The sequence below is a fragment of the Taudactylus pleione genome, unplaced genomic scaffold, assembly GCF_031769625.1.
Source record: "Taudactylus pleione unplaced genomic scaffold, aTauple2 ptg000239l, whole genome shotgun sequence".
Lineage (NCBI taxonomy): Eukaryota > Metazoa > Chordata > Amphibia > Anura > Myobatrachidae > Taudactylus > Taudactylus pleione.
Window position 1 is genome coordinate 721777 of NW_028284641.1, and position 14137 is coordinate 735913.

At 43.9% G+C, this 14137-nt stretch overlaps 1 protein-coding gene and 2 pseudogenes across 1 annotated transcript in view; 1 reads left to right on the forward strand and 2 right to left on the reverse strand.

The window, feature by feature from the left end:
- LOC148516800 (uncharacterized) overlaps positions 1–14137 on the reverse strand; it is a 58709-nt gene that overhangs the window by 14948 nt on the left and 29624 nt on the right. The window lies entirely within an intron of this gene.
- Positions 4666–4784, reverse strand: LOC148516801 (5S ribosomal RNA; annotated as a pseudogene).
- Positions 7759–7877, forward strand: LOC148516802 (5S ribosomal RNA; annotated as a pseudogene).

The window sequence follows — 14137 nt, forward strand, 5'->3', positions numbered from 1 at the left end:
CAGTGAGGATATGGTCAGTGAAGATATGGTCAGTGAGGATATGACCAGTGAGGATATGGTCGGTGAGGATGGCAGAGAGGATATGGTCAGTGAGGATGGCAGTGAGGATATGGTCAGTGAGGATATGGCCAGTGAGGATGGCAGTGAGGAAATGGTCAGTGAGGATATGACCAGTGAGGATATGACCAGTGAGGATATGGTCAGTGAGGATGGCAGAGAGGATATGGTCAGTGAGGATATGACCAGTGAGGATATGGCCAGTGAGGATATGGGCAGTGAGGAAATGGCCAGTGAGGATATGGCCAGTGAGGATATAACCAGTGTGGATATGGCCAGTGAGGATATGACCAGTGAGGATATGGCCAGTGAGGATAGGGCCAGTGAGGATAGGGCCAGTGAGGATGGCAGTGTGGATATAACCAGTGTGGATATGGCCAGTGAGGATGGCAGTGAGGATATGACCAGTGAGGATATGGCCAGTGTGGATATGACCAGTGAGGATGGCAGTGTGGATATAACCAGTGAGCATATGACCAGTGAGGATGGCAGTGAGGATATGACCAGTGAGGATATAACCAGTGGGGATATAACCAGTGGGGATATAATCAGAGAGGATATGACCAGTGAGGATATGACCAGTGAGGATTTAACCAGTGAGGATGGCAGTGGGGATTTAACCAGTGAGGATATGACCAGTGAGGATGGCAGTGAGGATATGGCCAGTGAGGATATGGTCAGTGAGGATGGCAGTGAGGATATAAATAGTGAGGATGGCAGTGAGGATATGGTCATTGAGGATGGCAGTGTGGATATGACCAGTTAGGATGGCAGTGAGGATATGGTCAGTGAGGATATGACCAGTGAGGATATGACCAGTGAGGATGGCAGTGTGGGTATGACCAGTGAGGATGCCAGTGAGGATATGGTCAGTGAGGATGGCAGTGAGGATATGACCAGTGAGGATGGCAGTGAGGATATGACCAGTGAGGATGGCAGTGAGGATATGACCAGTGAGGATATAACCAGTGAGGATATGGCCAGTGAGGATGGCAGTGATGATATGGCCAGTGAGGATGGCAGTGTGGATATGACCAGTGAGGATATGACCAGTGAGGATGGCAGTGAGGATATGAACAGTGAGGATATGACCAGTGAGGATATAGCCAGTGAGGATGGCAGTGATGATATGGTCAGTGAGGATGGCAGTGTGGATATGACCAGTGAGGATATGAATAGTGAGGATGGCAGTGAGGATATTACCATTGAGGATATGGCCAGTGAGGATGGCAATGAGGATATGACCAGTGAGGATGGCAGTGAGGATATGACCAGTGAGGATATGACCAGTGAGGATGGCAGTGAGGATATAACCAGTGAGGATATGGCCAGTGAGGATGGCAGTGTGGATATGGCCAGTGAGGATGGCAGTGAGGATATTACCATTGAGGATATGGCCAGTGAGGATGGCAATGAGGATATGACCAGTGAGGATGGCAGTGAGGATATGACCAGTGAGGATATGACCAGTGAGGATGGCAGTGAGGATATAACCAGTGAGGATATGGCCAGTGAGGATGGCAGTGTGGATATGGCCAGTGAGGATGGCAGTGAGGATATGACCAGTGAGGATATGGCCAGTGTGGATATGACCAGTGAGGATGGCAGTGTGGATATAACCAGTGAGCATATGACCAGTGAGGATATAACCAGTGAGCATGGTAGTGAGGATATGACCAGTGAGGATGGCAGTGAGGATATGACCAGTGAGGATGGCAGTGTGGATATGACCAGTGAGGATATGGCCGGTGAGGATGGCAGTGTGGATATAACCAGTGAGGATATGGCCAGTGAGGATGGCAGTGTGGATATGGCCAGTGAGGATGGCAGTGAGGATATGACCAGTGAGGATATGGCCAGTGTGGATATTACCAGTGAGGATATAACCAGTGAGCATATGACCAGTGAGGATATAACCAGTGAGGATATGACCAGTGAGGATATAACCAGTGGGGATATGACCAGTGAGGATATAACCAGTGAGGATATAACCAGTGGGGATATGACCAGTGAGGATATGACCAGTGGGGATATGACCAGTGAGGATATAACCAGTGGGGATATGGTCAGTGAGGATGGCAGTGAGGATATGGTCAGTGAGGATGGCAGTGAGGATATGGTCAGTGAGGATGGCAGTGAGGATATAACCAGTGAGGATGGCAGTGAGGATATAACCAGTGAGGATGGCAGTGAGGATATGGTCAGTGAGGATATGGTCATTGAGGATGGCAGTGTGGATAAGACCAGTTAGGATGGCAGTGAGGATATGGTCAGTGAAGATATGGTCAGTGAGGATATGACCAGTGAGGATGGCAGTGTGGATATGACCAGTGAGCATGGCAGTGAGGATATGACCAGTGAGGATGGCTGTGAGGATATGACCAGTGAGGATTGCAGTGAGGATATGACCAGTGAGGATGGCAGTGAGGATATGACCAGTGAGGATGGCAGTGATGATATGGCCAGTGAGGATGGCAGTGATGATATGGCCAGTGAGGATGGCAGTGAGGATATGGCCAGTGAGGATATGACCAGTGAGGATTGCAGTGTGGATATGACCAGTGAGGATGGCAGTGAGGATATGACCAGTGAGGATGGCAGTGAGGATATGGCCAGTGAGGATATGACCAGTGAGGATATGACCAGTGAGGATATGACCAGTGAGGATGGCAGTGAGGATATGACCAGTGAGGATATAACCAGTGAGGATGGCAGTGAGGATATGGGCAGTGAGGCTATGACCAGTGAGGATATGACCAGTGAGGATGGCAGTGAAGATATGACCAGTGAGGATGGCAGTGAGGATATGACCAGTGAGGATATGGCCAGTGAGGATATGGTCAGTGAGGATGGCAGTGAGGATATAACCAGTGAGGATATGGCCAGTGAGGATATGACCAGTGAGGATATGACCAGTGAGGATGGCAGTGATGATATGGCCAGTGAGGATGGCAGTGTGGATATGACCAGTGAGGATATGACCAGTGAGGATATGGCCAGTGAGGATGGTAGTGATGATATGGCCATTGAGGATGGCAGTGTGGATATGACCAGTGAGGATATCACCAGTGAGGATGGCAGTGAGGATATGACCAGTGAGGATGGCAGTGAGGATATGGCCAGTGAGGATGGCAGTGAGGATATAACCAGTGAGGATATGGCCAGTGAGGATGGCAGTGAGGATATGACCAGTGAGGATATGAACAGTGAGGATGGCAGTGAGGATATGACCAGTGAGGATGGCAGTGAGGATATGACCAGTGAGGATGGCAGTGTAGATATGACCAGTGAGGATGGCAGTGAGGATATAACCAGTGAGGATATGGCCAGTGAGGATGGCAGTGAGGATATGACCAGTGAGGATATGAACAGTGAGGATGGCAGTGAGGATATGACCAGTGAGGATGGCAGTGAGGATATGACCAGTGAGGATGGCAGTGAGGATATGACCAGTGAGGATGGCAGTGTAGATATGACCAGTGAGGATATGACCAGTGAGGATGGAAGTTGTTGCGGTTCCCCTATTTGAATTTTGGAATGTGCTGCAGCCCCGCCTCTGGAACTTCAATTACTTTAAAAGATATAAGAAAAACTTTGGGACCAATAGCCAGTGAAACACCCTGTATAATAGGGTAACTCTATAGCCGGCTTTTATGAGGACAATATACTGTATATTCTAATCGTATAATACCAACTTTTTACACATATTTTTCCCTATGGCCATTTTCTATTGCTATTACCAGCTAATTGTGTCTAACAAGCATTATCTAAGGACTTAGGGGTGGGCAATAAGGATCCCTCCAGCTGTTGTAGAACTACACATCCCAGCATGCCCTGCACAGTTTTGCTATTTAGGCATGCTAAAACTATTGCAAGGCATGCTGGGATTTGTAGTTCAACGACAGCTGGAGGGCCGCTTATTGCCCACTGCTAAGTGCATAATCAGTTAGACTATATGATACAAGAAAAAAGGAAAAATTCCGCACAGAACTCAAGAATTATAATAATGGTAATTATTAGTAGAAACCAACCATAGGTAGTCTAGATACAACTGTATCAGTAATTATTGTTGGTGGTGCTCCCACAGCCCAATATTGCATAACTGGAAAAGAAGAAGAAGGAAAGAGAGGGCTAGTCGCTGGGGCACTCTTGACGACAAATGTCCACTTTGGATAATATTTACTAGTTAATTATTGAAGATGGTAACAAATACACCCTACATAGCACAACCATTACACAACCATATATAGTGCAAATAGAAGAGAGGTTTGGTAGTTTAGAGACACATAAACAATGGATATTCCAAAAAATTCCTTACATTATAAAAAATAACTTTTAATCAGAGTTGTATTAAAAACTTTTAGTAAATGGATATCCCTTTAAACAAATTGTATTCAAATAATCAATTAGGGCGAAAATATTTTATATTAAATGGTAAAACCCCCACATGTATTCATATATGCATGTGGATGGATACCCTGGTCGTAAGTGAAATAATAATTGTAATAGAAATATCGTATTCTCTGAGTGTATGTGGGTCGTTATAATGGTACTGAGTTACCACTCTGCTGTGTTACCAAACCGTCCCAATCCACCTCCAGTATTAGCAACCTACAGCACCTGGTATTCCCAAGTGGTCTCCCATCCAGGTACTGACCAGGCCCATAACTGTATGGCTTCCAAGATCAGATGAGGTTGGGCATATTCAGTATGGTATGATTGTAGATAATTTCCCAACTGGGGAGTGTGAATGCCCAGGTACACACAGCGTAAGAGTGTATGTAGGACTAACTCACCAGAGAAGTCCACTTTGTTAAATAATGCACAGTATCAATAAATGTATTGCATGAGCGTACTTTAATTGTATTCATACAAATGATCACATAGTTACACATATGTCGTAAAGCAGTCAAGTGTAATTATCTGACTGATTACTATTTAATATGCTGTTTACATAACAATAATATGCCCTTGATTGTATTCATATGAATGATCACATAATTATACATATGTCGTAGAACAGTCAAAAATAATTATCTGATTGGTTGTTATTAATTCTGCTGTTCATATGATAGTAATGCGCTTATAACAATCTATATAGTAGATAATTCAATTCAATCCTACTGATAGAATGCATTATCAGTAATTGCCTAACTACCATGATCATAGATGGTTTACGTGGCAGCCAACATAAAGTGATGCATATTAAAGTATATCTCTAACCCCACAAGGCCTATAAAATAAACCAAATAAGCCGTATAGGATGGAATGAAAATAAAGGGTAACAATAGCTGCCAATGTTATGCTGGTCTTTCCACACAGTTGACAACTAAATGTGAATAAACAGCAGAATGTGTGCTCCTCCTGATGATAGGCAATTTATACATCAATACTGAATTCTGACAATCATACACATAGTTGATTTATGTGGTGATCAGCATGGCTGGGGTCTTGCACATCATAGTCTTACTCTAGTCCCACCCAGCTCATTAAGGGCTCTATTTACTACAATCCGCATATTGAATGCGGATTGTAGTGTGATATTACCGAGTGAATTCGCATTGCGAATTCAGGCAATATCACAGGGATCTACTATAAATCCCTTGCAGGGACAGAGTTTGCGATAAAGCTCTGTCCCTGCGGATCCCATCCACACTCTAGTCGCGGTATTTTCGGAAAAAATACCGCGACTAAGAGCACGCGCATGCGCCGACCGACCACCGCTACTACCCCCCCACCAACGCTAAGCCCCACCCCCCAGCGCTAAGCCCCGCCCCTGCGATCGCAGACCCCCGCGACCCCCCCTCCCTTCATTACACTTACCTGCATCCTCCTGGCCTCCGGTGGTCTTCTCCGGGCTTCCCGATCAGGTGATCTCCCATACTGCACTGGGGCCCGATCACCTGATGACCGGGCCCCAGTGCACTGTGGGAGACCAGCTGACCGGAGAGGAGCCATCACCGGAGGCCCGATCACTGGTCCCTGGATTCAGGTAAGTGAAAAAAAAAATGTTTAATTTTTTTTTTCTTTTTTTTACAGCAATCAGCTTGCGGTCTCTTTAGACCACATAGCTGATTACTGGTACCGGCTCCCGCCTCTGCTCTCCCCGTTAGAGCAGAGTGGGATCCCGGTAACCGGGGGAGACCCTGGATAACGCCACCTCCAGGTGGCGTTATTATCACAGGGCTTCCCCCGGTATTTTTTTACAATTTATTTTTAGTAACTTGCACACAGATCACATTTCCCATTACAGTTATGGGAAATGCGATCTGCTTTACTAAAAATAGGTGATACTGGGGGTTGGAGTAGAATTTTACTAATTCTACTCCAATTGCCCTGTAATAAATACAGGTGAAACTAAAATAATGTGAAAAGGGTGTGAAAACACCCTTTTTCACTTTATTTTAGTAAAAATAATGTTAATAAATAGAGCCCAAAGGGAGTAAGACTATATAGGAAAAAAGTTTTTTTGTAACAGCACTATAAATAAATGGCAAGGTGTATACCAATCTAGAATGGGGGAATTAGTCCCCATATATAACAAAAAGACAATGTGATCGCAATAGTAAGGCTATAAATATTGCTCATGCAAAGTGTCTGTAATGACACAGAGGTCAGTTACAGGCTCACTTGTGTGAGGTGAACAAGCCCCCTGACTGGGCGAAAACACGCGTCCTCTTCTTCCTTGGATATCCGACTTATGCAGTGACCGGACTCCAAGCAGCCTTACCCTGGGATCGTATGTATGCCTGTAACTGACCTTTGAGTCATTACAGACACTTTGCATGAGCAATATTTATAGCCTTACTATTGCGATCACATTGTCTTTTTGTTCTAGAATGGGGGAATTAGTCCCCATATATATTGGTATACACCTTGCCATTTATTTATAGTGCTGTTACAAAAAAACTTTTTTCCTATATAGTCTTACTCACTTAATGAGCTGGGTGGGACTAGAGTAAGACTATGATGTGCAAGACCCCAGCCATGCTGATCACCACATAAATCAACTATGTGTATGATTGTCAGAATTCAGTATTGATGTATAAATTGCCTATCATCAGGAGGAGCACACATTCTGCTGTTTATTCACATTTAGTTGTCAACTGTGTGGAAAGACCAGCATAACATTGGCAGCTATTGTTACCCTTTATTTTCATTCCATCCTATACGGCTTATTTGGTTTATTTTATAGGCCTTGTGGGGTTAGAGATATACTTTAATATGCATCACTTTATGTTGGCTGCCACGTAAACCATCTATGATCATGGTAGTTAGGCAATTACTGATAATGCATTCTATCAGTAGGATTGAATTGAATTATCTACTATATAGATTGTTATAAGCGCATTACTATCATATGAACAGCAGAATTAATAACAACCAATCAGATAATTATTTTTGACTGTTCTACGACATATGTATAATTATGTGATCATTCATATGAATACAATCAAGGGCATATTATTGTTATGTAAACAGCATATTAAATAGTAATCAGTCAGATAATTACACTTGACTGCTTTACGACATATGTGTAACTATGTGATCATTTATATGAATACAATTAAAGTACGCTCATGCAATACATTTATTGATACTGTGCATTATTTAGCAAAGTGGACTTCTCTGGTGAGTTAGTCCTACATACACTCTTACGCTGTGTGTACCTGGGCATTAACACTCCCTAGTTGGGAAATTATCTACAATCATACCATACTGAATATGCCCAACCTCATCTGATCTTGGAAGCCATACAGTTATGGGCCTGGTCAGTACCTGGATGGGAGACCACTTGGGAATACCAGGTGCTGTAGGTTGCTAATACTGGAGGTGGATTGGGACGGTTTGGTAACACAGCAGAGTGGTAACTCAGTACCATTATAACGACCCACATACACTCAGAGAATACGATATTTCTATTACAATTATTATTTCACTTACGACCAGGGTATCCATCCACATGCATATATGAATACATGTGGGGGTTTTACCATTTAATATAAAATATTTTCGCCCTAATTGATTATTTTAATACAATTTGTTTAAAGGGATATCCATTTACTAAAAGTTTTTAATACAACTCTGATTAAAAGTTATTTTTTATAATGTAAGGAATTTTTTGGAATATCCATTGTTAATGTGTCTCTAAACTACCAAACCTCTCTTCTATTTGCACTATATATGGTTGTGTAATGGTTGTGCTATGTAGGGTGTATTTGGTACCATCTTCAATAATTAACTAGTAAATATTATCCAAAGTGAACATTTGTCGTCAAGAGTGCCCCAGCGACTAGCCCTCTCTTTCCTTCTTCTTCTTTTCCAGTTAAACTATACACCTGTTGTGATTTATTACATTGTATATAGATTGTTTGTATAGTTACTGTTTTATGAGAGAATAAACTTAGATCATATTATGCTCTGTTCATTTCTGCTGTATGAATTGTACAGAGGATATTTATTAGCACAGATCCCCTTAGTGTGTGTTTTTTATTGTTGATTATTGGGAGATTTATAAAGACACCGTTCCCCAGGGAACCTCTTGCAGCGGTTTGTCACAGTGTTACCCCACTTTCTATTATAATCAATCATATTTTGTCAGTTAGCTCTTGGTTTCCATTTTTGTTTCTTTCATAGAGATAGAAAATACTCACTAAAACAGCCGCTCTGTCAGAAGTCTGCACCGGAAATGACGGTCACATGACCGCAGGGACCTGGAAGCCCCACTGGAGCCGCTGTGTAATGAATCTCCCCTGTATTTACACAAGTCCCTTAGAGTCACTCTAGGAAGGGCTTCTGCCTACAGTAGAACAACTGCCCGTTTTTCCTATAAAGTACGACGCACTCATCGGTACTTAGGATGCCGCCAGGTCTCTTAACCCTCAGACAGTAGGGACTTATACAAACAGCGGGAGTTCGTAAGGTAAAACTGAAGTAGTAGTACAAAGGTAATATTAAACATGGAGCAGCCTGCAGCTGTGGAACAGGTAGCGTGTATCAGAAATACTAAATAATAATATTGCAGGGTAATTACCACTGAGCAGTGTAGACAATAACAGAATATGACTGCATATAAACACAACTACATAAAATACTGAATCACAAACAACAGATATATTGCAAGATGGTATAGCAATAAGCTCAGAGGCACATACAGCTGGCAGTATGGAATTGCAGCATAACATAGAATGCAGAATGGAAAAGGAATATATAACCAGTGTGTGTTTTGCAGAGTATAACAGCAGCAAGAGATACAGTATGTGCATATACTGCAGGATGGAATAGTAACAATACACAACACCAATGGCTTGCAGAGTGGATTTACAGCACAATGATTGTTCCAGGTTTACTTGCAACAGGTACAGGTAACGTAAGGCAGAGCCAGGACAGGAACCGGGAATACCAAACATCAGATACAGAAACGGGCCAGATAGCACGACTTCCACAAGAAACTATCTCCGGCAAGGCAGGAATGGGCTGGCTGCCCTATAACAGAAGTCAGAGCAAATCCCATGTGAGCAAACGAGACCAGCCTCTCGTAATTACCACTATGAGCAGCTGAGTGCTGCATGTTCACAGAGGCTTCCCAGCCGGGAGCAATCAGCCTGGAAGAAACCTCGCTGTGGCTCTCTTTGCCTGTTAACCCTCTCAGTTCTGGCCAGAACCCACAACACATATGAGCTGTCATGACGGCTCATAACATGCTGAAGCTTTCGGGACTAATTGAGTAACTGCTGGGCCACCAGGGATGTTAGGTCGACATTACATCCGTGTCGACATGATAACTGTTACAGAACAGCTATTAATTATATCATTCACAAATGCATGGAATTTGGGGAATAAATGACGTGCACTGGATAATCCGGCCAATCACAGTGCGCGGAGCTCACAGAAGCCAATCAGAAAGCTACAGCAAATGTCACATGTCTACATAATCCTAAACGCCCCTTAGACGCGCGTTTCCTACATTGTACTGGATGAATATGTCTGTGGATGCCGCATGACTAATTAGCGTAGACCACTGTACACTATTGTTTGTATTACATTTGGCTTTATTTTGGCTGCCCCCCTCCCCATTTTCCACCCCCATTGCTAAAATATATATCACTGAAGATTAATTCCAGCTCAGTGGATGTAACGTGCCCATTATAACATCATACTGAGCTCCAAGTGCTCATCCCACATTACAACAAGGCAGAAACCGCCATTAACATCGTCCCGTGAGTCCTCTCCCAGCTCTATGGAACTGTACAGAGAGACCACGTGAGCGAGGGGAAGACATTAGTTGTTACGCTGTATGTGGGGGAATCTTTATTCGCACGCGGTAATTGCACTTGATGGGAGGAAATGTGTAAACCGCTGCGTCACTTTGGGAATGTAGGTCGTTAGCAGCCAGGGTTGGAATAACAATGGGGTGGATGGAGTTACAGCTCCAGGCCTCCAAATAAAAATAGGCCCATCATCATGGCTGCATGAGGGTGACCAGCTGCCTAACTGACCTCATGGTCGGCTATAAATCATCTATATATTAATAGCAGGAGGGCGACTTTCACGAGTGACATTTCTCTGACGCAATTGTCTGAGCAGGGAACACTATATACCAAACTAAAGGTCTCGATTCACTACGGATCTATATTGCGATCTCAGCTGCGATTACACGCGGAGTTCTGCTGCGAAAAAATACTAATATCTGCAACTTCTCACCTGGCATAGGGACGCCCACTACCGCTATCTCACATCCGTAAGACCTCACAATCCTGCGTATACATCGGTAACATCGGCCCCGCACGCAGAATTACAGCAGCTCTGACCTGTCTCAGAAATTGCAACTCTTGTCGCACACAGTGAGTACACAAGCTGCGAATGCCGTCACAGTGGCTAATTTATGCACATCAAGGAAATGGCGTTCAAATGGACAGGCACGCCTGTGTTTCTCCGACTACTCCTCCGTCACCACCCCCAAACGCTGACGACCCGTCACTCACTCTGCAATGGCTTTGTATCTGAATACGTGATCGCAGTGCTATCGCAATCCTGGCCTGTGCACGCGCACTGCGGTGCATGCACCATCGCTACGCCCATGATCAGTGGTCATAATACCCAAATAAGCAGGGGGGCAACCAAACAAAACGTTTGGTACTGTTGTTGGCAGTGGGAAGGAGATGATAGTATAAGTGAGAGAAGAGGGCCCTGCTCGTCAGAGCTTACAATCTAATTGATAACCGGCTATGGCGTGCGCTATGCTGTGTTGTATACAAAATCAGGAGCGGTCCGAAAATATCAACAAATGAGAAAACGGACAATACTTATGTGCCACGTTGTTACTAACACCCTCAGGTCTGGGGTAATGTACTTAATAGGGAAACGGTCCCCAAACTCTCCAGTGTTGGGAGAAAGTCTATAATGGTCGAAGCACCAGAACTGTCCTATATTTCCCCTGATTGTGACTTGCTGGAAAATTGGCAGCCCATATTCTTAGCATGGTCACTGCTGCTGGTGCAAATGTAACCGAAAAGCCCACCCCCCCCCAAATGTGCAAATGTAACTGAAAGGCCCCCCACCCCCAAATGTGCAAATGTAACCGAAAAGCTCCCCCACCCCCAAATGTGCAAATGTACCTGAAAAGCTCCCCCACCCCCAAATGTGCAAATGTAACCGAAAAGCCCCCCAAATGTGCAAATGTAACCGAAAAGCCCCCCCAAATATGCAAATGTAACCGAAAGGTCCCCCCACCACCAAATGTGCAAATGTAACCAAAAAGCTCCCCCCACCCCCCAAATGTGGAAATGAGACAACAATAGATGACCCTTAAAACTGCCCTAAAGATCCCCAAGGCCAACACTCGTGCCATTCGGCACCGTACCGTGATAGGTGAAACATTACTGGGATATAAAAGAAATACATATTCCGCTACAAGTATGCGCTATTTTTGTCAGGAAAAATGTGTTTATATCCCATTATGTTGAGAAATGTAATGTAGCCCGATGCCTCTGTGCACCCCCCCTATACTCACCCGTACAGCAATTCTGACAGCCGCCATGTTCTGTATGAGGAGGCACCAAAACAGCGGACAGTGAAACTGGGAGCAGAGATGAAGATGACACTTAAGCTGAGTACACACTAGACAATGAGCCGCCCGATCCGGCAGATTGGGCCGACATATCATCCATGTCGGCAAGTGTGTATGCACTATGCCCGACCATGCTTGCTCCCTCGGGGTTGTTCATCGCATCGATAGATTGAACCTACATGATGCTCAAGCTGTCAATTTGATGAACCACCCCATATTGTGGATGCAGCTGGTGAACAACATATTGTTCGGTCATTCACCAGATTATGGAAGTAGAATAGTAGAATGGAAGATGTTGAGCTTTAGCTGGCATTGAGATATAAAGGTGATGTGGAGATAGAGAGGCAGTTGGACACACAGGATAATAAAGAAGGAGAGAGGTAGGTTTCTGTGGTATTTGTGGTCAAATGTATAAAGAAAGAAAAACACAGGGCTCAGAATGAAGCTTGAGGAACCCCAACAGATAGTGGGAGTGGACAGGAGACAATAAAGGACTATTCAAAAAGGTAGGAGGTCGTGCTGTGTTACAAGGGCCAAGAGCATGCAAGTTGTCAAGGAAAGGAGTGTGGTCACCTCTATTGGAAGCAGCAGAGGGGTGGAGGACGATGATTAGGGACTTCAGCCATGATTAGACCATTGGTTACTTTCAGTCTTCAGCGAAAACCCATTTGTCCGATCGAGAATAGAGCGAGCAAAAGAAAGGGGCCTGTTCATAAAAAAATGATTGCAGGATATTCGCGAAAAGGATCCCCAGAATGTCTGACAAAGATGCCAGTAAGGCATTGAAATGCTTAGGTGACAGGCTTTACATGCACCTTAGTATTGGAAGATCGTACTACCATCTGTACTGAAGCCGTACCCCGTCCTACCTGCTTCATCAACCAGCATGTTACCTGGGCGGACGCATAGCGGTAGCACAGTATCCAGAGAGAGCCCCTCCGTGTCAGTGAATTCAGCTCTGACAGTGCTCCAGATCCTCCGTCCTTCCCCTTTAGCTTACTGGGGATTTATACGGCTTATTTCCCCCAGCGCCCTGCACCAATCGGACTCTACCAGCGAGTGACACGTTCCCCGCTGCTACTAAACAAGACACACTTACCGCCCAGACCATCTGGCTGTAATAATATGCTCTTTACCTAAATATTCAGCTTAAACGGATCAAAATTCACAGTTACTCTCCTTGGATTTCCGCTAAATATACTGAGGGACATATGGACAATTGTTTTGATATGGCTTCTTATAATGGCGTATCTATAATGGTGTATCTATAATGGGTGCAGTGTGTGTGGTGCACCACACACCCATATTAGTTTAAACTTACCTGTCCGTGGTCCCGCGTTGGGTGCCAGCACTGCTCAGACCAGAAAATGGCCGCGGTGGCCATTTTTCCGGTGTTCTGCACATGCGCAGTAAAATCTGGGTATACTCTAGTGCCCGAAGTCTACTAATGCTCCGGTATGTGGCTAGCCGCATCAGTCGGCTGCCGGCCATCGGGGAGAGAGGAGGGGGCCCCACATGGGGACTGCACACGGGCCCCCTCCTCTCTTAAGACGCCCCTGTTTTTTTTTTTTTTTTTAAATATCTTTTTATTGAACAGCAATAAAACAATTATACATTGCACAATCCAAGAATTAAGTAAAATAAAATGATCTGATAAGCGACTAGTCTGTTTCTTGGAACAAACAATATACAAACTACTGTTAATCTTTTCAAACTTTTTTAGAAAGTAGTACAAATATAGATTGAAATTATGTCAAAGTACAAAGAAACAAAGTACTTGAATATAATATAATATAATATAGAAAATTACAAAATTACAAATACTGTATAAAAAAAAAAATCGATATAGTACACCGTATAGAAATGCAAGTAAATATACAATCGGTATCACTCAAACTATACAACTTATAGAGCCAGTATAAGCAGCGATTGAATTTTGAGTTAACAAATTATCACATCAGCTTCGGTATATCAGTCAATCGTTACATCAACATAATCTACATCAATGTA